Genomic DNA, 26,947 nt, shown 5'->3' on the forward strand with positions numbered 1-26,947 from the left:
TACAGTGAAATCTGTATTTTTGTGTCAAATGAAATCAGCAAGATTTGTGCTGGGCAGCCTGAAACTGTCCCAACAGCTTGTCTACAACTCACCGATCCCAACCTGTACGTCTTTGGAAACCGGAGCACCCTGAGGAAGTTCATGTGGAGAGAAGGTCCAAACTCCTTATGGATAGCGGTAGGAATCAAACCCCCATCTTACAGCTGGCACTGGCCGCCACGTTACTGTGCCGCCTTGCACGCACCGGGCGGGTGATCCACTTCCATTTTGCTTGGCATCCTGGTATGGACTGCCGGACCTCCCTGGGTCGATGGCTGTGTCACTTGGACCTTGTTCTGACTTGCAGAGTGAAGAGTGATCCCAGCCTGCTGAGAAAATGGGATGCATTTGATGAGGGCTGCTGGAGAGGCTGGAGCTGGTGATGACGCCAAGACAAATGCAATGCCACCATGCCAATCATACCTTAGAAAATTGACCACAGGCATTGCGACAATAGAGACTTCCTACACAAGTCCCAGTGCAGTAATTGGTATTTAATTTTGCATTATTGTGATCGTACTGAGGATCATTTCATCACATCAATACATTGAGGTAAAACAAGGAAAAAGCAGCAACCGTGTGCAGAATAATGTGTTACTGTTACCGGGGAGTGCAGTGCAAGCAGACATAACAAGATAGGTTGTGAGGTCAAGAGTCAATCTTGCTGGTCAAGAGATCCGTTCAGTTGTCCTATATCAGCAGGACTGAGACTCCCTCGAGTCTGGTGTTGGCCTCTTCAGGCTTTCGTACCCTCTGCCTGATGGGAGAGGGGAGAAGAGAAAATGTCCAGGGTGGGCGGGGTCTTTGATAATGTCAGCTGCTTTACGGAGCCTGGGAGAAACGCAGACAAAATTCATGATGTCTGTGATGTGTTCACAAATACCTGCAGTTTCAGCGGGTGAATTTGCCATACCAACCACTGATGCATCCGGACTGGATGCTTCCCATGGTGCAGCGATAAAGTTTATATGGTGTATCTATAAAAACTGACAGCAGGGACAAGCTGAATTTCCTTCGGCACCTGAGGAAGTAGGGACAGTAGTGCTGAGGGGGTGCTGCATTGTTGGAAATGCCACAGTTGAGATGAAAAACTACACTGAGGCTTCATCAGCATGCTCCAGTGAAGGGAGACCTTCCTTCATATCCTCTGTCACTCACCCTTCACTGAGAATAAATATCTTATGGGATTCTTGAGGGGTTTGATCTTGTCCTTCCTGCAGTCATCCCTCTGTTGATACAAGTGCTTTGCGGCCAGGTTGATGGAGAATGGAGCAAACCAGGTGGAGAGTAATTCCGGGTCATTGGGGTCATGGTGCATCATGTGATAACTGTGGTAACTTGATTGGAAAATCATGGAATGCAGTGGGTACCGATACACGAGCCAGGGATGTTGCCACAACACCATGCGCTTGCTCCTCTGATAAAGCGGGTGATGACTATGATAAGGCCATGCTCTATGTCAAGCAATTGATCCTGTTGGAGTTTACCTCTCCTTCTCCCATGCTGACCATTTCTTGCTAGAGGACTGCGTTTCTTCCCTCTCAAACGTTACGGTCCCCAGCAGGATCAGCTTGTTCCCCTTAGGACTGCAGATCAGGGTCTTTCAAAGATCCTCCGTGGCCTCATCTGAATCTTCCAGAGTTGGGTCATCAGCACAGATGATCATAGAGTGTTGGTTCCTTGTTACACTGAGACAGGGAGTGGTGGGGGATTCTCTAATTCATTGGGGAGAGTCCTGACAGTAGCTCATTCCTAACAGTGGATCTCACTCCATCTGGGACACATTTCTCTTCAGGTTTGTCCCTCCGGGAGAATGTGTACCCATCACCTTGTTCTCTGACCTGGCCACCTCCTGCCGGATCTGCCTCACTCGGCTGTAACTGGTCGCATCGTTGTCTGGTCTGGAAGGGCCACTGCACAAGATCAGAAAAAACTGCAGGAAGTTGAATGGACAATGAGCCAATGAACACTTCCTCAGTAATTTTCACCTCTCTTGTTGCACTATTTATTTAACTTTTTAAAATATACTTTTTATTGTAACGTATAGTTTTTGCTACAAAATATTGCAATGTTCCTCTGTGACAAAGCAACAACTGCCGTGGCATATGCCAGTGATATTGAACCTGATTCTGATGATAATGTGTTCCGAATTCCTGAACTGTGACAGTGGAGTGGTGTCCAGGTCTGTCATCACTGGGATCAAGGATCCTGATATTCCTGGGGATTGGAACTTGTTTGTGACACATGAGGTTCTACAGATGCTGTAAATCTTTAGCAAGACAAAATGTAGGAGGGCCTCAGCAGGTCAAGGAGCATCAGTAGACGGGAGTGGACATTTTGGGCTGAGACCCTTCATCTTGAAAGGAAAAAAGCAGAAACTGAAATCTTCCTCCACCCTCCTGACCTGCCTTTTCTCTGGTTTCCCACTTCCTTCCCTTTATTCCATGGTCTACTATCAAATTCCTCCTTCTTCACCATTCACCTCATCCATCTGATGCCTCTGAGCTTCTCGAATCACTTTCCCTTCTCCACCTGCCCTCTTCTCCCCTCACTGGACTCACCTACCAGCTTGTGCTCCTGTGGTGAACTACGTATACCTGTCTGGACACGCCCCCCCATTGACTGCTCCTCTGGCTCCTCCCACTGACCCCGGTATAAAGGTGATTGGAGGCACAGCCCCGGCCTCAGTCTCCAGGATGTAGTGTGGTGGTCACTTGCTGCTTGTTCTTTCTTCCAGCCAATAAAAGCCTGTATCTCACCTCACGTCTCTGAGAGTTATTGATGGTGCAATAGCACCTTCCCCGCAGTCCACCTCCTTATCCTGGCCTCGGCCCTCTTCCTTCTGGTCCTAATGGTCTCGGTCTGAAATGTTGACTGTTAATTTCCCCCCATAGACCTGCTGAGTTCCTCTAGTGTTTTGTGTGGAAGATGCACGCATGCAGATTCCTTTAACACAGCACACCAGTTCCCACGTGATTTACTGAGTGAGGGCTTCCTCCACAGTTATGGGGGCACAGTCCACCAGTCCAAATGGACACCTAAGTCCTCTGCATGGATGCTAATGCCCACACAGAGTGGGACCTACCCCACGAGTACTCATTTGCTCATGCACCCTATCTATCTCCCATTGTCTCCCTCCTGGCTTCTCACCCATTCCTTACCCACAAGATCAGGTGGAGTCCAGTCCAGATCCCTTTCCACTTCCTTGGTTTGAGCTACATGCTGACAATATCCCTGGGTTCTGGCTCAGGCCTCATCCTTGTCCCTGATCGCTGACCCTGTCCACACCTTTGTCAACGCACCAGGCTCAGTCCACACTCTAGTCCCTGACCCGTGACTCCACCCACATCTGTGTTACAGTTCTAGGCTCCACTCACACTCCAGTCCCTGGTCCCTGACTCTTCACATACCCCTGGCCAAATGCCCAGGCTCCGCTCACACATTGTTTCTGCAGCCTCTGCCCACATCTCTGTCTGTGATTTCTGACTCTGCCCACACTGTCTATATGCCCATGTACATAAAAGGATCTGTCCCTCTGCCTACACGCCTAGCCGTGACCCTGGTCTCCAGCTCTACCTGTGCATCAACTCTGACTCTCTCCATTCTCGTTCCAGGCATCCATTTCAAGTTTTCAGGTGTCCTTCACATGGCCCTGATAGGATAATGCTCCAAACTACCTCTCCTATCTCCCACCTTTGGTTCTTCTGATGCTCGAGGCAGAGCTGTGTCTTGGAAGGAGATTCCCAAAAAGGCAGACCAAAAGGTTCAAGGATCCCCTCCTCAAAGAAACGAACTGTCCCCATTGACTGTTGGGAACCTTTGGCCCATGCCAGCTTAAAATCGAGAGTGTATTTGTCAGTTTTCTTTTGTATGACGTGTGCGTTTGGGGTTTCATGTTCTTGCCATTTGCACAATTTTGCAGGGGGTGTTTGATGTTTTTCTTTGAATAACTTCCATGGTTTTCTTTGTTTTGTGGCTATCTGGAGAAGACAAGCATCAGAGTTGTATACTGCATACATACTTTGATAATAAATGAACCTTTGAACCTTTTGAATCTTTGGGGTATCTAGTATGGTATTGATAACCCTAAGGCCATGCATTGGGAGGACACAGAGTAAATTTTGCAGCAGATGGATTGGACAACTGCCCACACCTGCCCCATCTTTGAAAGAATCTGCGATTCCCATGTCAGTCTCTTCAGAAGTCTCAAAACCAGAATGGAGGTTAGTCTTCCTCGCTCCCAAGTAGAGCCCCTCACCAAAACCTGATCACAGCTATTCTTATTCTGTGGCAGCTTTCTGTACATTGGCACCCAAATTGCCTGCATTGAGCAAGAGGCATCAACGTATTGTAAAGGTTGTGAAGAGATGAAAGCTTCCACTTCCTTCCTCAACCAGTAGATTGGCCGGACAGCGAGTTTCGATTGCTTCCGTCCAATAAGTTATTATAAGTCAACCTGCCTTTTCAGTAACAGCCAAGGAAGCAAAGTAATGTCGGAGGTCGTGCTTCCCTGGGGATTATGGGACAAGTGATAGCGGCAAAAATTGCAAAATAATTATGTGAGGAGAGATGTGCAGTTATCAGCCAATGTGCTGTTTTTTTAATATCTGTTATTGAATAATCTATACAATTTAGTCTGTTGTGAAGATGGCAAGCTTCCAATTGATAGTAATCTTCAGGATAATTCACAATTATCAAGGTTCAAGTTACCAGGAAAGTGTCTTTTATTGCTTCAGTAGCAGATGGAGTCATATGCGTGCCGGCCGGTACCCAGGGGATGGAGTTTATGAAGGATAATGTACTTTAGTTTTCAAGTTTCATTTTGATAGAGCTTCACACGCTGCCAAAGACTACCCTGAAATTCAAAATAGTCTGTAGTCAAGTTGCTCAGAATAATCTTTGCAATCATTTTAACGTTCTTCAGTACCGGGTGGTTTAACGGGCCATTTCAGAGTCCACATCATCGGTGAGGTGGAGTCACATATCGGCCAGGCTGGGTAAGGAGAACTGATTTTCTTCCCTGTGTGATAGCTGTGGGTCGGGGTGAGTTTTCATAACAATCCACTCATCTCATGTTGTGGTGCCACCAGATTTTTAAATCCAGCTGGGGTGAGTTCATGTCCCCAAAACCATGAGTCGACGTCTTTAACCAGGTTACTGGTTACCGTTCCGGTAACTTAACCTTGAGTCGTCACAACTACGGAAGCTACTGATTCTTCCCTCTCCGTATCCCAGGAACCCCTCTATCCAATGGTCCCAGCAAATGGGAATGTGGCTCCTGCCCAGAGATGTCCTCTCAGGACATCCCAGTGGATTTTGGGACGGAATTTTCGAAGGAGTCTGATGTAACGAGGACACATTTATACTGCACTGTTCATAACATTAAAGACATGGTTGTACTGGATGAATTATGTGGAACTGTGAGTTCAAATCCCAACATACCAACTAGAGAAATTAAAATGTTAATTAATTCAAATAAATCTGGAATAAAAAGCCAGTAATGGGCACCATAAAACTGCTGGATTATCAGAAAAGCCCATCTGGTTCGCTGAGGTCCTATGGGGAAGGAAATAAGCCATCCTTCCTCTTACTGGTCTCGGTCTTACTCTAGACCCAGAGAAATGTGTTCAGCTCCACAGGGGGGCAGCGTGGTGCAGCTGTTAGAGCCACTGCTTCATGGCTCAAGAGGCCTGGGTTCAGTCCTGACCTCAGATGCTGTGAGGAGTCTGGACAGTCTCCCTGTGGCTGTGTGGGGTTTTCCCTGGGTGTCCGAGTTTTCCTCCCAAAGGCATGCAGGTGGGCACTGTACATGTGGGGGAGGGTGGGAGAAAATAGTGGGGGCAGTCTAAATTGATAGAAACGTGGGATGAGTAAATCAGGATTTGTGTAGGCTTAATGCATATGATTTGGTTGATGGCTGGAATGAACTTGATGGGCAGAAGGGCCTGTTCCAGTCCATGCTCTAAATCTCATCTGGATATCCAGCATTCCCAACAAGCAGAACAGAGATTAATTGGGCATTGTAAATTGCCGTGTGGTTAGGATAGGATTAAATTGGGAGATTACTGGGCGGCCCGGTTTGAAGAGTTGGAATGGCCTGCTCTGCAATGTATGTCAATGAAAGTGAAGCGTAAAAAATTAGCACCCACACGAGCACCCCCCATTCTCCATCCACTCTCTTAAACCAAGGGCAAATTATTGCTGCCATTAAACTTACAGGCCTTTTAGTGTAAAACGAATCCGGATCATCCCGGGGCCACAAGGCAAATATGCGACTCCCTGGGGACCATTGAAGACCAGGAGGAAGCTTGTGGTCTGAGGAATGGTGTTAAAGAGCTCCAACTTCAGGCTACTCCAAACCATTTCACGGCCAAAAAAATCTTTGCAAAATGTGGTCACTGCAGAAGATGGGAATCCTATCAGCTGATCTAGACGCAAGAAATTCTGCAGATGCTGGAAATCCGAAGTGCTAACACACACAAATTGCCAGAGGAACTCGGCAAGTCGGGCAGCATCTGTGGAAATGGATAAACAGCCAATGTTTCAGGCTGAGACCCTCCTTCAGGACAAATTATACGTTCATCGTAACCTAATGCCCAGAAAACTGGGTTTGATTACTTTTGTAAGAGTAAGTATTGGCTCGGACCTTAGAGAGAGCTCCTCTCATCTTCTTTACATTTATAAAGCTGAATCTTTTTCTTCGAGTGCTGAAACTTCCTATTCTAACATTTCAGGTAAAAGACCGCACCTCTGGCTATGCATTCACCCATAGGATCGTGTGTCAGTGCTTACTATCTTAAGCAGAAGAAAGATCATAGAGTCCTACAACATGGAAGCATCCCATTGACCCACTGGCATCAGTCCCATTTTAACTGCCCCACATTCCCTTCAAATGCAGGTTCAATAGTGGCATTTAAGGGGTTTTCAGATAGAAAAACAATCATAGTTGAATTTATTGTCATAAAGCACAAGTACATGCCTGCACAGGTGCCATAGTATCAGCTAAGTATTTCCCACACAAGAAGAAAAACACAAATTAAATGTAAATGATATACTTTTTTCACAATTAGAGCAAGTCCATTGTAGTGCAATGTGATCAAAGTGTAGTTATACTGAGGTGGTGATCACAGTTGCACAGGTTAGTCCCAGAAACAAATAATTGAAGGGAAATTGCTGCTCTAGAACCTGGTGGTATGGGTCTTACAGACACATGAATGTACAGGGAATGGAGGAATATGGATCAGATGTAGACGGAGGAGATTTAGTTTAACTTGTCTGTGTCTGCCACAGATATTGTGCGCTGAATGGCCTGCTTCTGCACTGTCCTCTTATACTTTCTAGGTTCTATTCTGTCTGTGTACTGTAGGGGCAATTTACATTTGACAATTAATCTATCAACCTCTACACTCTTTTGGATGAGGAAGGTTTTTAGAGCAATTAGAGCCACTCTCTCTGCTGCTCCTCTCTCTCTCTTTCTTCTTTCTTCCATGGCCTTCTGTCTCTTTCATCAATCAGCTTCCCAGCTCTTTGCTTCATCCCTCCCCCTCCAAGTTTCACCTATTGCCTGGCTTTTCCCTCTCCCCCCCCCCCACCACCTTTCAAATCTACTCCTCAGCGTTTTTTCTCCAGTCCTGCCGAAGGGTATTGGCCCGAAACGCCAACTGTACCTTTTTCCATAGACGCTGCCTGGCCTGCTGAGTTCCTCCAGCATTTTGTGTGTGTGTGTGTGTGTTGCTCGGATCTCCAGCATCTGAAGACTTTCTCTTGTTTGTGAATATCGCCAATTGGATGGGTAAACAGGTTTCCAAACTTGCGCAAGAAGAACGGTGTTTCCTGCCCTTCATCTGCAACCCTCTGGGATCCATGTAATTATAGAGCCACAGAGCATGGAAACAAGCCCATCAGCCCATCAGCCACACATTTGCACACATCCTCTGTCAAATCCCATTTTTACCCTCCCCATGTTCTTCTCGATGTTTCGAAGTTCAATAGTAGCTGGGTCGGTGGCGACTGGTGATGGCCGCTCTTCACGGAAGGACTGAGTTCATAAGGCTGCTCTCCTCCAGCGCTGACGGGAAGGCATTCTCGACATTCTGAAATGTATGTGATTATTGGACTGTACTTTATATTTTCCGTGCTTTCCTTCTTGTGGCCAGTTGGCGGGTGGGTGATATGTTGGCTTTAGTGCGAGGGAGGGTTTGGGGATTTGAGGTCTGACTTTCCTTGTTGGTGTTTTTCTGTGTGGGCAACCTGTTTTGGTGTGTCAGAGAGGGGGGTCGGGGTTCTGATGTTATTGTTGACGTTCTTTTTTTCTGAGGAGGAGGGAGTTGGGGATTTGACGCTATTGTCACTGTTTTATTTCTCTGTGTGGGGGGGGGTTCAGGGTTTGAGAGTTCTGTTTGTTTTTCTTTTTCATGCGGGGGGGTGTAGTAGATATCTTTTCTTTAACAACTCCCATGGTTTCTCTGCATCTCATGGCTGTCTGGAGAAGACGGATATTAGAGTTGATATTAGAGTACATGAATACTTTGACAATAAAGTGATCCTTTGAACCATTAAATTCTATTATCAGAGCGCATATATGTCATCACTTCGAACCCTGAGATGCATTTTCCTGCGGGCGTACTCCACAGATCTACAGAATATTAACTATAACAGGATCAATGGAAAATCAAGTACAGCGTAGCAGACAACCAACTGAGCAAATGCAAATATAAATAAATAATAAGACCATCAAATAACAAGATAAGGAGTCCTTAGAGTGAAGTCATTGATTAGGGAACATCTTGAAAGCAGTTCATCTGTTTAAGAGCCTTCCCCCCCCCCTCCCCCCCCCCAGCCCCCACCATTGACTCTACCACTCACTGGTGTCAATTTGCAGTTGTCAGTTAATTTACTGACCCCATTCTTTGGAGTGTGTTAGAAAACGAGAGCACCTGGGGGAAACCCACAGAGTCACAGGGGGAACGTGCAAACTCCACCCAGTACCAGAGGTCAGCATTGAACTTGGATTTTGGGTCCCGCGAGGAGGTGGCTCAGCTTGCTGTGCCTCTGTGCCATTCTCAGCTTTATGTTACAAAGAACTGCTACAGGTTCTGCAAGCTGCAGTTGATCCCAAGCCTTAAAGTGATAAGTTTCCCCAACCCTTTTAGTAAAATCCTTAAAGGGTCTCATTTTTTTTATAGATTTGGCTTAGCAATAGAGTCATAAAGCTATGGAGTAATACCGCATGGAAACAGATCATGTGACCCAACTCAGTCATGCTAAGCAAGGCTTCCATGTACACTAGTCCCACTTGCTCGCATTTGGCCTGTACCATGCTCCTGTCCAAAATGTCTTTTACTGTCATTATTGTATCCAGCTCAATGCTTACTCTGGCAGCTCGCTCCACATAAACACTCACCCTCTGTTGTCCTTCAATCTCTTTTAAATCATTTCATTCTCATCCTAGAACTGCGCCCTTGTGTTTTTGATTGCCATATCAGGTGAGAAAGAATGTGCATTACCCTAGCCATGGCCCTTATGATCTTCAACATTTCTACAATTGCCTCTTCTCAGTCTCTTAGCTCCAAAGAATGAAGCCCTAGCCTGCCCAGCTCAGGCCCTTGAATTCTGGCAACACCCTCATAAATCGTCTTTGCACTCTTTCCTTTTTATTGGTATCCTTCCTGAAACAGGGTAGCCAGAACTGTTTCATTACAAAAGTGGACAACTTGTACAACTAACATATCAACTCCTATACAGTTTATGTTTCTCTTATGAATGTTGTTTATCTGATGTTTTGTGCCTGTGAAGCTTCTCCAAGAAAGTTTTTCATTATACCTATAAACTCAACTTTGACTTTTACACAAATCACGATCCCAAAATTTGATACGGAATGGAATTCACTCTTCCAGATTTATATATGAAAAAATATTTAGATAAATGCAAAAGGTGAAAGAAATGACAACATTTCTTAATCTTTTCTTTTAGTCTCAATACTGTGGGGCAGTAACGTTTGGAAGCAAACATCAGATGTATCATTATTGCAGTGGAGTGACAGGAATAACAGAGGTATGAGAGAGGAGCTGGCCAAAGCTGACTGGAAGGGGATACTGCAGGGATGATGGAAGAGCAGCAATGGCTGGAGATTCTGGGAGTGATTCGGAAGGTGTGGGATAGATACAGCCCCAAGAAAAAGAAGTATTCTAAAGGCAACCAGGGCTGAGAAGGGAAGTCAAAGCCAAAGTAAGGGTATATAATAGAACAAAAAAAAAAGTGGGAAATTAGAGAATAGGGAAGCTTTTAAAAACCAACAGAAAGCAACTAAAAAGTCATAAAGAGGGAAGAGATGGAATAAGATAGCTAACAGTATTAAAAAGGATATCAAAAGTTTCTTCAACTATATAAAGAGTAAATGAGAGGTGAGAGTAGATATTGGACTACTGGGAAGTGATGCTGGAACAATGGTAATGGTAGACAAGGAAATGGTGGATAAACAAATTAAGTATTTAGCTTAAGTCTTCACTATAGAAGACACCAACAGTATGCCAGAAGTTTGAGAGTGTCAGGGGGCAGATGAGAGCGGAGGTGCCATTAGTAGGGAGAAGGTTTGCGGGAAACAGAAAGGTCTGAATGTAGCGAAGTCATTTGGACCAGATGGTCTACACTCCAGGGTTCAGAAAGAGGTGGCTGAAGAGATTGTGGAGGCAGTAGTAATGACCTATTGAGAATCACTAGATTCTAGAATGGTTCTGGAAGACTGGAAAAATATTGGTTCACTGTTCAAGAAGGGAGAGAGGCAGAATAAAGGAAATGGTAGGCCAGTTAGTCTGACATCAATGGGGTTGGAAAGATGTCGTGATCGATTGTTAAAGATATGGTTTTTGGATACTTGGAGGCACATGATTAAAGAGGCCGAAGTCAGCATGGCTTCCTTGCCTGACAAATCTGTTGGAATTCTTTGAAGAAATAACAAGCACAATAGACAAGGGAGAACCGGTTGATATGTACTTGGATTTTCAGAAGGCCTTTGATAAGATGCCATACATGAGGCTGCTTAACAAGTTAATAGCCTATGGTATTACAGGAAAGATAGCACAACGGGTCGTTTGTAGTATAGTTAGTGGGATTGGCTGACTGGCAAGAGGCAAAAAACTGGAAATAAAGGGAGTCTTTCTGATTGACTGTCGGTGACTAGCGATGTTGAACAGGGGTTTGTATTGGGACTGCTTCTTTAAACATTATACGTCAATGAGTTGGATAACGGAATTGAAGGCTTTCTGACCAGGTGTGCGGGTGATACGAAGATAAGTGGAGGGGTAGATAGTTCTGAGGAAGTAGGGAGGTTGCACGAGGACTTGGAGAGATAGGAAGAATGGGCAAAGAAGTGGCAGATGAAATATAGTGCCTGGATATGTATCTTTGATAGGAGAAATAAAAACATAGACTCTTTCCTAAAAGGAGAGAAATTTTAAAAATTCGAGCATGGCAAGGGGACTTGGGAGTGCTCATGCAGGATTCCTTAAAGGTTAATTTGCGGGTTGAGTTGGTGGTGAGGAAGGCAAATTCATTTCGAGAGGACAAGAATATAAAAGCAAGGATGTAGTGTTGAGGTTTTGTAGGGCACTGGTGAAGCCTAACTTGGAACATTGTGAACAGTTTCAAAGGTTTAAAGGTTCAGAGGTCGAATTTAATGTCAGGGAAATGTATACAATGTACATCCTGAAATGTTTTTTCTTCGCAAACTTCCTACGAAAACAAAGAAGTGCGCCAAAGAATGAACGACAGTTAAACGTGAGAACCCCAAAGTTCCCCTCCAATTTCCCCCCTCCCATGTGTAAGCGGCAGCAAGCAACGATCCCCCTCCCCCCACCAGCAAAAAAAGCGCATCAGTACCATCACCGAGCCCAAGCGTGTGCTAAGCAATAGCAAAGACACAGACCAAACTTACCCCAAAGGCTTCGCATTTCATCTGACATTCGACAAACCACAGATTCTTTCGGTGGTGACCCCCATTTTCACAGCAAGTGGGAGACATGACAACAACCCGCTGGTTTATGATGTTAAAAGACTGTTTAGTCGCTTTTTTCAAGCTCTGTGTCTGAAGATCGCAAAGACCTCGGGTCTTCGGGCCCACAGCAAAAGGCTTTCCAGCCTCCCCGACGACACACGAGTCTCCTGCCGTGACACCGACCCTCGATCCCCCCGTCTCCAGAGCCCCGAGATCTTAGGCTTCCAAACACGATCGAGACTCTCAGGCCAAACCCTTGGCGTGTCGAATAATGACCAGTTGTGGAACCCCGAGAACGGGTCCCATTCCTGTAAAGAACCGAAGCCTGCGTGTATCTCCAGGTCAGGGTCTTCAAAAGAACCCTGAAAGGGAAAAATGGAGATGATAAAGATGGAAATAGAGCTGTTTCCACAGATGCAAGCAGAGGAGTCACCATTAAGTGCCATTATCCCTCTTAAGCCCTGGACCCCTTATCTAAAAGAAAGATGTGCTGACATTTAAACTGGATTAGAGGAGGTACACATGAATGATTCTGGGAATGAAAGTGTTACCTTATGAGGAACCATTGATGGCTCTGGGCCTGTATTCACTCAAATTCAGAAGAATGGGGAATGACCTAATTGAAACCTATCGAATGGTGAAAGGCCTCGATAAAGTGGATGTGGAAAGGATGTTTCCTATAGTGGGGGAGACTTGGACTACAGATCATAGCCTCAGGATCGAAGGACATCCATTTAGAATTGAGATGAGGAGGAATTTCTTTATCCGTAGAGTGGAATTCATTGCCACAGGCGGCTGTGGAGGCCAAGTCTTTGGGTATATTTAAGGAAAATGTTGATAGGTTCTTGACTAGTCAGGGCATGAAGGGCTTTGGGGAAAAGGCAGGGGACTGGGGCTGAGAGAGAGATAGACCAACTATAATAAAATGGTGGAACAGACTCAATGGGCCAAAATGGCCTAATTCTGCTCCTATATCATGGTCTTATGGGTGTGACGTGACCATATAGATTGAGTAGTTACAGTTGATTGGGTAGTTGCAGCTTTGGCACCCCTTTTCCAGTCCGTGAAAATGTCACCAAGTATCTAGGAGGGCAGCCCTCTTGCATTCTTCTTCATCTGACGGGCATTTTGTCTGATACCATGGAGTGCAGTGAGTCTCATTGCCATGGGCAGCTCCTGAAAGTAATCTCTCAGACCACTCTACCTCCATTGTGTCTCAACCCATTACCCCACTTGGACACCACTTCTCTCCCAGTCCACAAATCCTATCTCTTTCCCTGTTATCCCTTCTTCTCTAATCCATGAACCTTGCGTGTCAGAGAAGATGTTTCACAGTTGAGAGGGGGTGGTAGTGGAGGGATGTGAAGTGATAGACAACACAATCAAAGCTAACTTATAACTAAGCCTAATTGCCCTGCCTTACTGAGAGACTGAGTGTACACTTGCGTGGTGGCTAGTGTGATGTTATTACAGCTCAGGGTATTGGCGTTAGGAGTTCAATTCTGAGCTAATCCGTGAGAAGTCTGTTTATCCTCCTCTTGGAATATATGGGTTTCTCCAGGTGGTCTGTTGTCCTCCCACAGTCCAAAGACGTACTGGTTAGTAAGCTCACTGGTCATTGTAAACTGTCCTGTGATTAGGCCAGGGTTAAATCAGGGGTTGCTGGGCAGCGAGGCTCAAAGCAGTGAAAAGGCTTAATCTGTACTGTATCCCAATAAATAAACAAACAAATTGACAAGATTTACCGTTTCTTTCACTTGAGTATTGTCCAACACCCAAGTCTCAGCTATTAAAAATCAGCAGTGGTTTATATTGTTGTCACACATCCCACAGGAAAACATCTCCGTGTATAATATGTGATTCAATGGAAAAATGGGATTTGTGGTATGGACTGCCACAGCATGGATAATTCTCCAGGTACAATCCCTCTGTAAGTGGTTGCATGCTTAAGGTGGTTGAAGCAGTCTTTGAACACTCTTAAGGCAGAGTCCGTAGAGACTAAGTGTTGAAAGGTTACCACAAGGAGGTAGAAATGCTAAGTTAAGATTACAATCGATCGTGACCTTATTAGATTAATGTTTGTAGGTTAAGATAAGCTTTTCTTTGTAGATACCTTCCTCTGCCTTGGAAGGTTTGATGCAAAAATATCAAGGGAATTAACTCTGGACATAACATTGTTATTCATGTCCCGGGAGTCTTTAACAAAAGAGTGTAAGGACCTGGAAGGACCCTGTGCCTGAGAGGTCCCTGCTCAAGGACTGTTTGAAGCAAGAGTGAAGAGAGGTTTTTAGTCTATGCCTTACTCAACGCTGTCACAGGGTGACACTTTTGATACGGCTAGTAGAACAGTTGCCTCACAACTCCTGGGACTCGGATTTGATTCTGGCCTCACATTCTGTCCTTGCAACTGTCTGGGTTTCCTCTGGATGCTTCAGTTTCCTCCCTCCTCCCAAAGACATGCAGTTATGCACCGAAGAATGGGAGGAGATTATATCGAAACATATAAATTTACGAAAGATATAGATAAAATAGAAGTGAGAAAGTTGTTTCCATTGGTAGGTAAAACTAGAACTTGGTGACAGAGCCTCAAGAAACGGGGGAATAGATTCAGATTGAAGATGAGGAGAAACTGCTTTTCCTAGAGAGTAGTGAATCTGCAGAAATCTCTGCCCAGGGAGACAGTAGAGGTTGTTTCATTAAATATATTTAAGTTACAGTTAGACAGATTTTTGCATGGCAGGGAAATGAAAGATTCAAAGATATAAAATACATTTATTATCAAATTATGTATGCAGGATACAGCCCTGAAATTTGTCAAACCCACAGACATGAAATAAAGAAAACCATAGAACCCATTCAAAGGAAAATACCGACCCCACTTCATACCCCAATGCACAAAAAAGAAACAAATTGTGCAAGCAGCAACCAAAAAATGAGCAAAAATTCAATATAAAACACAAAATTGAAAGAGTCCAGCCATATTCAGGTCTGCTCACTGTTGAGTATCTGCAGGCTGCCCAGATTCAAAATCACCCGAAATGGCATCAAAGAAAAGGGGAAACTAAGAAACAGAAACACATTGTAATGTGAACTACTAACCATAGACCCAGAACTCTGGCACCATCCTCCAACGACATTCAGGGAGAAAGAGACCATTCGAACACAGGGAACTTCCTTCGGGAGCAGCAAGGTGAAAGAGAGAGAGAGACACCATCACACATAAACAGTTTCCTCCGGCAACAGCGAACGAGAGGCTGGGAGATGGCGCTGAGTATCCCCTCGTCTTCTGCACTCGCCTCATTGATTTCAATCTCCCTCAGGGCTTTAATTGGCAAGATCAGCGAGAAACAGCTGGTCATGGGCTCGTGCCCCATCTTCAGGCTTCTAGGCCGCATGCTTCACTTGGAACACCCTCAGAGACAGCAACACACCAGATTGTTCAATCGGCTGGAAAACACACCACCAGCGTGTAGATCGCAGGCTCCAACAGAAGCAGAACCACGTTTAAAAGAAAATGAAGATGTAAAAGAGGTGAAAGAAGTAGTTTTGTGAACTGTCAGGAAGATGTTGCCCTTGGTCGCGTTGTTCGCTGGCGCCATTTTCTCCTTGACTATATTAGAAGGTGATGTGAGAAAGGGCAATAGTTAGAGTTGAGTCTACAGCCTGACAGACTATGGCCTTATTGAATGACAAAGCAGGAATGGGAGGCCAGCTATTCTATGTTCTCATGTTCTTTTGTAGTTCAGTAGGTTATTTGCCACCTGTAAATGTAGTGCTGAGTGGTAGAATCTAGGGAGAGTTGGTAGGCCCTTGGTGGGCTTCAGTTATACAAAACGCAGCATCGAAGTAGGCCATTCAGCCCATCTAGTCCATGCTGAACCATTTAAACTGCCTACTCCCATTGACCTACACCCTGAGCTGAGCTCTCCATATCCCTATTATCCACTTAAATTTCTCACAAACATTGAAGTTGGACTCACCACTTGTGCTGGCAGATTGTTCCACACCGTCATGACCCTCTGAGTGATGAAATTCCCCCTCACATTCCCCTTAAGCTTTTCACCTTTCACCCTTAACCCAGGACCTCTGGCTGTAATTCCAGCCAATGTCCGTGGAGAAAGCCTGCTTGCATTTGCCCTATCTACAGTCCTCATAATTTTGTCTAGCTCTCTCAAATCTCCTCTCAATCTTCTACATTCCAAGGAATAAAGTCCTACCCTGTCCAATCTCTCCTCATAACTCTGATCGTCAATGATAATGATTCTACCAATATACTGGAACAAATAGTGTTGGTAGGAATGGGCCCTTGGTGATGATCCTCCTGCTGTGCTTGTCTGGGGACCTTATCATGTTAGGGTGAGAAGGGATCTTGCCGTTGTACCCGACTCTTGGTGCAAATGCCTTAGACTGTCTGTTCCAGGGAAGCAGGTTCACGGGTGAGACAAAACACCCTGATTACAAATAAGCACATTAATAATTTATTTACAAACAGTAAAGTATTCAACCAAACACTTAAGTCCCCCCAATGCAACAGAACTACGAAACTAAACACGCAACAAACAGGCACTTAGCTAAGAGTGGACCTTCCTATATCTGCAACACACTTTTCCAATGGTCCCTTAGCATTGGTCGCAACCTCGGTGTAAAAATCAGTCCTCTGAAGACAAAGGAAAGGTGCTTGAAACCAGATACTGATGGTGGGGCACACAAGAGAAAGAGCTACTGTGTCCTTCCACGACCGGTAGAGGCGGCTTTCAAGCTGAATCCCCAACCTGACACTGTCTAAGGTGGACCTTTGTATCTACGTTCTCTGCCTAGATTCTGAATTGGAAATGCTTAGACCAGACACTTCTAGTTGCACCCTGGTAAGCATGCAGCCTTGAAAGAATGGTAGGCTATGAGTCAATGAGTAAATATATTATCTAGGTCACAGCAATTTTGAACGTCTGAGATTTAATGCATGATTTAGTGATTCCCAATGTAGTCCACAGTGTTCAATTAGATCCATCCCATTTATTTCCTTGTCTACTCCCCTTCTTAAGCTGAGCACATTTTCAGTTTTCAACCTCTCTTTCAGTTGCTTGGTTTTCCACTTAGCCTCATGCCTTTTATGAATGGCCTTATTAAATGCTTTATAAAAGCCAAGATATCTAAAATCCACCATATTACTCGTCAACACAAATTCTGTTACGTACTCAAAGAATTCCAATAAATTTGTTAGCTATGAACTGCCTCTGTTAATCCAATGCTAGCTTAGAGTTATTGCTTCAGTCCTTGAGAATCTCTTGAATTGCTTCCAATAATAGACTCCAATACTTTTCCCACTATAGCTGTCAAGTTAAGAAACCCATAATTCCCTGGATCATGCTTCTGACCTTTATTAAAGTTTTGAATACCGTAAGCTATTTTTTCAGTCTCTGCTGCAGTAACAATAAAGAGTAGACAAACTTAGTTGAGAGAAGGAGGACTAAAAGAGAGGAGTCCGTTTGTTTTTAAGGCTATTGCAGGAAGAGATTGTGTGGAGGGTGGAGATACGTCTCTCCCAAAGGAGATGTAAGGCGGTCCTTCCCTCCGCTAGCCTGCAGGTCACCCTTGGGCAAGGTGTAGCACCTAGTTTACCCCCCCCCCCAATCAGGGTCACATGAAGCCAGGCAAACAGGTGGTAGATAGTCATATGAGCAGCTGGTGCATACCACAAGTCCGAGTTATGTGACCACTGATGCCAGGCAGACAATCTGTAGAGTATTGATAATGGCTGGGATCGTCCGCCTTGTAAAGACACTGCCCAGAAGAGGGCAATAGCAAGCCACTTCTGTCAAAAATCTTTCCAAGAACTTATCGGTCATAGACCAGTGGGAGACCATGATCATCCACTCCGCAGGACATGGCAAATAATGATGATAACAGTGCAGAAGGGGAATGGTCTGAAGGCAGCAGCACAAAGTACTGGAAGAACTCAGGTGGTCAAGTAGCAACTGTGAAAAGAGAAAACAGTTGATATTTCAGGTTGGTGAAGTTGGGGTGGGAGGTAGGTGATGGTGGAGGAAGAGTGGAGAAGTTACAAAGCAGCACCATTGGGGGATGCAGAGGAGCAAGGTGTAGGGTACATGATACGGAGATTGCCTTAGACCGACCCGGTGATAAGGAGCATGATACAGAGATGAGAAAGGGGCGAAAACATGATGAAGGGGAACATTGGGAGAAACTATGGATACTTGTGTGGAGACCAGGATAGAGGTCTCTGATATCTTTAAATCCTGCCCTTTATTGTATCAGTGCTTAGAGCTGCCTCTGAATCTGCTCCACTGAAGGTGGAGGAAGGTTTGAGGTGGGTAGATAAAAAGATCTGGTAGTCAAAGGAGAGGCAGGTAATGAGATTAGAGATTAGAAAGGAGGGTAGGACAACACAGGAATAGGGATTGCTTAGAGTTGGGGTTAAGCAGGTTGGTGGGAAGGGAAGACGGAGGAATGGAGATGGGCTAACCCCTATTGACATCCATGGATCTGGGGTTGAGAGAGTGAACAGCTTCAAGTTCCTCAGCATCCACATCACCAAGGACCTCAGGTGGTCTGTACCTACCGGCTGTGTGGTGAAAAAGATACAACAGTGCCTCTTTCACCTCAGACAGTTGAGCAAGTTTGGTGTAGGCTCCTAAATCCTAAGAACTTTCTATAGGGGCTCAGTTGAGAACATCCTGACTGGCTGCATCACTGCCTGGTATGGGAACTGTTACCCCGCTCCCCCCCACCGCCCCCCAATCGCAGGACTCTGCAGAGGGTGGTGCGGACAGCCAAGCATACCTGTAGTTGTGAACTTCCCATGATTCAGGACACTTATAAAGACAGGCATGAAAAAAGGGCCTAAAGGATCATTGGGGACCTGAGTCACCTCAACCACAAACTGTTCCAGCTGCTAGCATCCGGGAAGTAGTACTGAAGCATAAAAGACAGGAGCAACAGGCTCCAGGACAGCTTCTTCCACCAGGCCATCAGACTGATGAAGTCACGCTGACTTGAGTGTGCTCTATATTATATTGAATGTTCTATTTATTATACATTATTATAAATTACCATGATTGCACATTGCACATTTAGATGGAGACTTAACGTGAAGATTTTTACTCCTCATGTATGTGAAGGATGTAAGAAATAAAATCAATTCAATTTAATTTACAGGAAATCAAGAGTTAGCCAGGGGCCCTGGTCTTTTTTCTTGGAGTTAGTCTCTGTCTTAAGAGTCATACAGCATGGAAGTGAGTCTGTCAGCTCAATTCATCCATTTCAACCAAGGTGACATTTGACCTAATCAAATTACTAGGATTTAGCCCATCCATTCTAAATCTTTCCGATCTATGTACCTGTCCAAATGTCTTTTAAACATTGTATTGTGTCCCCTCTACCACTTCTTCTGGCGGCTCATCACATATACCCACCGCCCTTTGTGTAGAGAAATCACCCCTCAGGTGGCCTTTAAATTTTTCCCCTCTCACCTTAATCTGTGAACTTTAGACTTAGACTTCTCCGCTTCAGGAAAATTAGTGATCTACAGCCATCATCCTTTTATAAACCTCATTTAGGTCACCCCTCAGCTTCCTTCACTCCAGTTACAGTAAGGCATTCCCAGCCTATCTAGTCTCTCCTCATAACTCAGTCCCTTCAATCCTTATAACATCCCCATCAATATTTTTCAGCATTCACCCTCTCTGTTTCCATTCCTCCTTGTCCGCCTGCTGTCTGAAAGAAACAGTTTTCAGAATAATCCTTGGTTTTGTGTTTCTTACGTGGTTTAGCAGCCGTACAAATCTCCCTTTTACCTTCAAGCAGAATCTCTTCAGGCCAGCAACAATGGATCACAGCAGGATGGATCTCATTTTGCTTGGAGGTTGCTGAAAGTGTCCAGGCTACAAATTCCAGGGGAGAACTGGCTTAATTTTAACTCCATTCCACGAGGAGGGAGGAGGTTAAGTTCAAAGGCAAAAACTCCTTTTTGAATGAATTCTTGGGGGCAAGGGTCAGCTGTTGGATTGTGTATCACAGTTAAAGCCTTTCCAACTACTGAACTCATTTACTGTACATGAAATGCAGTCGTAGCAAAGCCGCATCCATCATCAGAGATCCCCACCACCCAGGTTTCGCTTTTTCTCACTGTTGCCATCAGATAGAAGGTGCAACAGCCTCAGGACTCACATCACCAAGATCAAGAACAGTCACTACCCCTCAACCATCAGGCTCTTGAACAAGGGGTTAACTACACACTTGCCATCCATTGAGATATTCCTACAACCAATAATCTCTCTTTAAGTCTCTTTATTTTGTTATCTCATGTCCGCATTATTTATTGCTATTTAGTTATATCTACATTTGCATAGTTTGTTGGCTTCTGCACTCTAGTTGATCTTTCGTTAGTCCTGTTACAGCTACCTTTCTATAGATTTGTTGAGTATGCCTGCAGGAAAATGAATCTCAGGGTTGTACATGGTGACTGACATACATGTACTTTAATAGTAAAATTTACTTTGAACCTTAGAAAGGTTGGAAGATAGGAATCCTTACCACAAGCAGACAGGGTACTGTGTTCAATTTGGCTTTACGCAAGGTGAATACAATGAACTGGTGAGGGGTAGGGGAAGGGAGCGAAGAGGTGGTTCTGAGCAAATGAGGAGGAATGGATTGGATTAAATGATTCTTTCACATCATTCCACTGATTCCCAGGAAGTGGGTTAGGATGGATACTTGGATGAGTAAAATCACCTTCCCAAGCCATTCCCCTCTCTCAATGGATGCCCCTAGGCTAAACATTCTTACCATGTGCCACTGTTCCTTTGAAATGGAGTGACTGAAAGCTTAAAGTGTAGGAATTAGAAATTACAGACTGAGGCATTGTGAACCCAAATCCACTCAGGTACAGTGCTTGTAGAGAATTTGCATTTGATTCATAGCCTGAAAGTGTTGATAAGGTAGTTTCAAAGCCCAGGCTCTAGCAACGAAGACAGGGATTGGTGGAACAGTGTAAAGGGAGCTTTACTCATTATCTAACTATTGTTGTACCTGTACTTAATAAAAATATATCTTTATTTCATATCATATTCTACAAAACTACAACAAATAGACAATAATAGTAAATAATAGTAAACAACAGAACTATCAACACAAACTAAATTAAATTGATATGTTCCCATTCCTGTTAGAAATGACATTTATCCCTCGCAGTGCCCAAAGCCCCTGGAACACATCCACAGTGCCGGTGGACATCTTGTGTTCCCTCTCCATGTTTACCAGGGCACAGACATATCCTGAGAACATCATCAGGCAGTCTACGTGGGTGAAACGCTCCATTGCCAGCATCCAGGACCCACTGATAGCTGTCTTTGCCTGGGACAGCTCTACCTGTCCCAGAAGTGTTTGATGGCACCGTGCAGAGGATGCTCTGCTCTTCTCTCGCCATGCTCCACCTGCTTGATGGGGCAGAATAGAGAGGACTTCACCTCGTATCTAATTCTCAAAGTTTTATCAACACAGAACTGACAAGTGCAAAGTTGTCTGGCAGCAGTAGATTAATCCTTGGATTGCACATGCAGCAGTAAGCGAAACAGCAGAGATAATGGAACTCATGCAGCTTATGTATAAACAGCAGTATATAAGGGTTTAAGAAATAATAAGTGGGCAGGGGGATCCCATGGAGAGGGCGAAGACACTAATACCACATTCTAATCTTCAGAGACAAAAACCAGTATATCCTCCTCTGCATCTTCACACTTCGGTGATTCATTTTTTTTTACAAATGTCAAGTGTGCCAAAATTAATAGATTTTTTTTTCCCACCGCAGTTCCTTGAATGCTGTTTCTCTGACTGATGACTAGCTTCTGGGTAGGATGCAGGTTGAATTCTCAGCCAAATTCTGGGCACCAATGGGGTTGGACCTTCTCATAACCGGGCATCATGGGGCAAGGGAGCAGTAGGAAAGAGTCACCATTCGGACGGTCATTCAAAACATTCAGCCATGGCTCGAGGCTGCAAAAAACTCAGGACTTCAATACCCAGTCCCTTGCATTTGTTTCTCCTTCCAATTAGATGCTGACAAAGCTATACTCCAATCCAATTATGTCATATACTGTACTTTATTACCAATGTTTTGTTTCATAGCTGGGGGTGTTAGTGGGGATAAGTTCCCATTACCTATTAAATGCTCCCAATGGCATGCATGTCAAATAGTCTTTGACAGTCATTTCCGACTCCAGGCCTTCACGAGTAGATTAGCTACAAAACCCGACAGGAACATTTCGACTGACGGGTGAAGCTGCAAATGCTGCTTGCTGGTGCCTTAAAACCCATCGCTTCTAGCAGATAGGCCTCGTCTACCGTGATTGGCGGCTCATCAAAGAGAAGAAAATCTCTGACCCCAAAAGCTACACCGCTTTGGGGCTACACCCACTCATGGGGAAGGCTTTGGGAGTGGACCCAGAGGAAGAACCTGGAGCTGGATAAGACAGTCCTACTTTAAGTTCAGTGCTGCCAAGTTGTATCAGTCTCTGCTGTAAGTGGGTGACTGTCAGGAGAGGGAAGAGAGAACGTCAGGTAGTGGAGAGCACCCCTGTGTCCATCCCCCTCAACAATTAGTACTCCATTTTGAGTTCTGTTGGGAGGGCGGGGGAACCTACCTGGGGGGAGCAACAGTGACAGTGCCTCTGGCACTCAGTCTGGCCCTGTGGCTCAGATGGATAGGAAACTGAAAAATATGGCAGCAGTAATAGGGGCCTCTATAGTTAGGGGAGATGATAGGCAATTCTGTGGACATGAAAAGGGAACACAGGTGGTAGTTTGGCTCCCAGGTGCCAGGGTCTGCAATGTTTCTGACTGCATTCACTATATCCGGAAAAGTGAGGGTGAGCAGCCAGAAATGGTGGTGCATATTGGTACCGATGACAAAGGTAGAAAAAGGTGAGGAGACCCCGAAACAAAGAATACAGGGAATTAGAAAGGAAGCTGCGAATCAGGACCTCAAGTGTAGTAATATCAGTATTGCTTCCCGTGCCACGTGACAGTGAGGATAGGAATAGAATGAGGCGGCAGATAAACGCGTGGCTGAAGAATTGGAATGGGTGTAAGGTTTCAGATTTCTGGATAATTGGAACCTCTTCTGGGGCAAGTGGGACCTGCACAAAAGGGGCAGGTTGCACTCGAATCCGAGGGGGATCAATATTCTTGTGGGCAGGTTTATTAGATCTGTAGGGAGTTGTTTAAACTAATATGGCAGGGGAAGGGAAACAGTATGTTAGAGCTGAGGATGAGCCCGCAGGTTTATAAGTGGATGATGGGTGTGACATGAACGTAAGGAAGGACAAGTCAATGATTGGGTACAAATTCAGACAGAGCAAAGAGTTAAATTGTACCACAGAGGCAAAATTCAAAAGGGCAAAGAATTCAGGACTGGAGGTCTGTATTTAAATGCACGTAGCATTCGGAGTAAGGTGGATGAACTCATGGCTCAGTTAGAGATTGGTGGGTATGATGCTGTTGGCATCTCTGAGTCATGGATGACAGAGGCCATAGATGGAAGTTTAACATCAGAATCAGAATTAGGCTTATTATCACCCACATGTGAAGTGAAATTTGTTAACTTAGCAGCAGCATTCAATGCAATACATAATCTAGCAGAGGGAGAGAGAAAAAAATAATAATAAATAAAATAAAACATAATAATAAATAAACAAGTAAATCAATTACATATATTGAATAGATTATTAAAATGTGCAAAAACAGAAATACTGTATATTAAAGAAAAGTGAGGTAGTGTCCAAAGATTCAAAGTCCATTCAGGAATCGGGTGGCAGAGGGGAAGAAGCTGTTCCTGAATCACTGAGTGTGTGCCTTCAGGCTTCTGTATCTCCTACCTGATGGTAACAGTGAGAAAAGGGTATGCCCTGGGTGCTGGAGGTCTTTAATAATGGACGCTGCCTTTCTGAGACACCGCTCCCTGAAGATGTCCTGGGTACTTTGTAGGCTAGTACCCAAGATGGAGCTGACTAGATTTACAACCTTCTGCAGCTTCTTTTGGTCCTGTGCAGTAGCCCCTCCCTCCATACCAGACAGTGATGCAGCCTGTCAGAATGCTCTCCATGATACAACTATAGAAGGATATACTTTGTGTGAAAAGGACAGGCAAGAAGGCATAAGCGGTAAGAGTTGGAATTATATCGTTAGAATGAAGTGACACAGGGTCAGAGAATATTGAATCTTTGTGGGTGGAGTTAAGAAACTGCAAGTGTTAAAAAACTATTGGGGAATCATATGTAGGCCTCCAAATAGTAGCTAAGATGTGGGGGTGAGATTGCAGCAGGAGCTGGAAAAGGCATGTAATAAGGGTAATGACACAATTGTAATGGGGGCCTTCAATATGCAAGAGGATTGGGAAAATCAGGTTGGTGTCAAATCATAAGAGAGGGAATTTGTTGAATGCCTACCAGATGGCTTTTAGGGGCATTTTGTGCTTGAGCCTACTCAGGGAAAGGCTATCTTAGATTGGATGTTAACCAGATCTAATAACCCAGATCTTATTAGGGAACCCTTAGGAGGCAGTGATCATAATATGATGAATCTATACTGTAGTTCGATAGGGACGAGCATAAGTCACAGGTATCAGTATCACAATGGAATAAAGGGAACTATAGTGAGGAGCTTGCCCAGGTGGAGTTGAGGAGGATACTGGCAGGAATGACAGCAGAGCAGAGATGGCTGAAGTTTTTGGAATTTGTTCATAAGGCACAGGATAGATACGTCCCACAGAAGAAGTTATTCTCAAATTGGAGTGGAAAGTAATCATGGCTGACAAGGGAAGTTAAGGACTGCGTAAGAACCAAGGAAAGGGCATATAAGGTAACCAATGTGAGTGGGAAGCTGGATGACTAGGAAATTTTTAAAATCCAACAAAAGGCAACTGAAAAATCTCTAAGAAGGGAGAAGAAATACAAACGTATGAGGGCGACCTAGCCAATAATATAAAGCCACATAGACAGCTGGGACATCCCATCCATGGTCATCCCTGACCATTGGAGCACCCCTCAAATGTCCAAAATAAAACCAATAGAGGGTTTTCACTTTCAATTGCTCAAGGTTCTCAAAAAAATGTTTTTCTTATTTTATCTTAGAATGAAACGGAGTGTCACAGTGTGCATTGGCAATGTCAGAACCCAAGTGTGGAAGAAAGACAGAATCCAACGTAGCAACAGCAACCAAAATTTATTCATAAAAATTCCAAAAGAAAATCAATGACTTGGCTGAGCAAAACCACAAGATGTAGCGTTCTCAGAACTACGATCACACAATTGCCTGTCCGCTTAAAAAAATACCAGTAAGATGGAACCAGCACGCCTATCAAAATAAACCTAACAAGTTTAAACATCACAAAGAGTGAATTTTTTGATAAAAAAACATAAGGAACTCTAAACGATGAATGACTCTTGTTAAACAATAATTAAACAGTTTGGATACTCTAAATTCCCTGGAGCCCAATTGTCTCTGGCTTCCTGCACAAGCCCAAAGAGCTTATTACAATACTGCCTCAATACCCCCCAACTCCCCACCCCCATGGCAGCACCTGATGACCCAGGGAGACCTGAAAACTTGAGAGAGACCTGGGCAACTTTGAGAAAGACCAGGATGCCTCAAGAGAGACTCAGGGAACATCAACAGAAACTTGAGAATGCCGAGAGAAGCTTGGGAACCTTGCGAGATATTTGGAAACCTCAAGACAGGGAGAACATTGAATAAACTTTGAAAACATTGAAGTCCTGGAAAACTGGGAAATTTTGTCAACCTTGAGATCCTTTGACAACCTGGATGAACTTTGAAAACCTTGACAACCTTGAGAACCTTTTTTTTTTTTTTTAAATAATTTTTTATTGCGAACCTTGATGACCAGGAAAAAACTCGAGTCCCGGAAAAAGCCTTAAATGTAGACTAGAGAAACTTGGAAAGGGGACTTGAGACACACGGAGTGTAGAGAAGAAAAATTCAGGACGTGGACAGAACATGGACTTGATAATGTAGACTGGAAACACTCAACATAAACTTGGAATGTGGTCTTGAGAAACTCATAACGTAGACAAGAGAGATGCAGAACATAGGCTCAGAACATGGACTTGAGAAATTTTGAACATAGACTCAAGACACTCAGAATATAAACTTGAGAAACTCAGAACATTGACTTGAGAATAAAGGTCATCCTCACCTAAAGCCTCCCAATGTCAGAACAGTACTGTTCAACGTCACTGCTTCCCAGCTCTTTACTTCACCCCTCCTCCCTCCCGGTTTCACCTATCAACTACTACCTTGTATTTCTTCCTTTTCTTCTCCCATCTTCCTACTCAGACTTCTCTTTTTCTTTCTCCAGTTCTGAAGAAGTGTCTCAGCCTGACACGTTGACTGCTTATTCTTTTCCATAGATGATGCTTGGCCTGCTGAGCTCCTCCAGCATCTTGTGTGAATTTATCAAACTACCTTGTTAAATCCTTTCTGTTGCTTGAACATCTCAGATAGATCAATCAACACACACAAAGTGCTGGTGGAGCATAGCAGGTCAGGCAGCATATATAAGGAGAAGCACTGTCGACGTTTCGGGCCGAGACCCTTCGTCAGGACAGGTCTCGGTCTGAAACGTCGACAGTGCTTCCCCTTATAGATGCTGCCTGGCTTGCAGTGTTCCATCAGCACTTTGTGTGTATTGTTTGAATTTCCAGCATCTGCAGGTTTCCTCGTGTTTGCTCAGATAGGTCAATGATTACTTCCTTCTGCCCTTCAGAATTTAATCCTTTGGTCCTGTTAACATTAGGTGCTCAGTACCCACCCCCAGCTCACACCAGAGGAGATGTGTTGCAAAAATATTTGCCAACATATTCTACACAGAACTGAAGTTGCTGT

Source organism: Hypanus sabinus, chromosome 16 (genome assembly GCF_030144855.1).
Source record: "Hypanus sabinus isolate sHypSab1 chromosome 16, sHypSab1.hap1, whole genome shotgun sequence".
Taxonomy (NCBI): domain Eukaryota; kingdom Metazoa; phylum Chordata; class Chondrichthyes; order Myliobatiformes; family Dasyatidae; genus Hypanus; species Hypanus sabinus.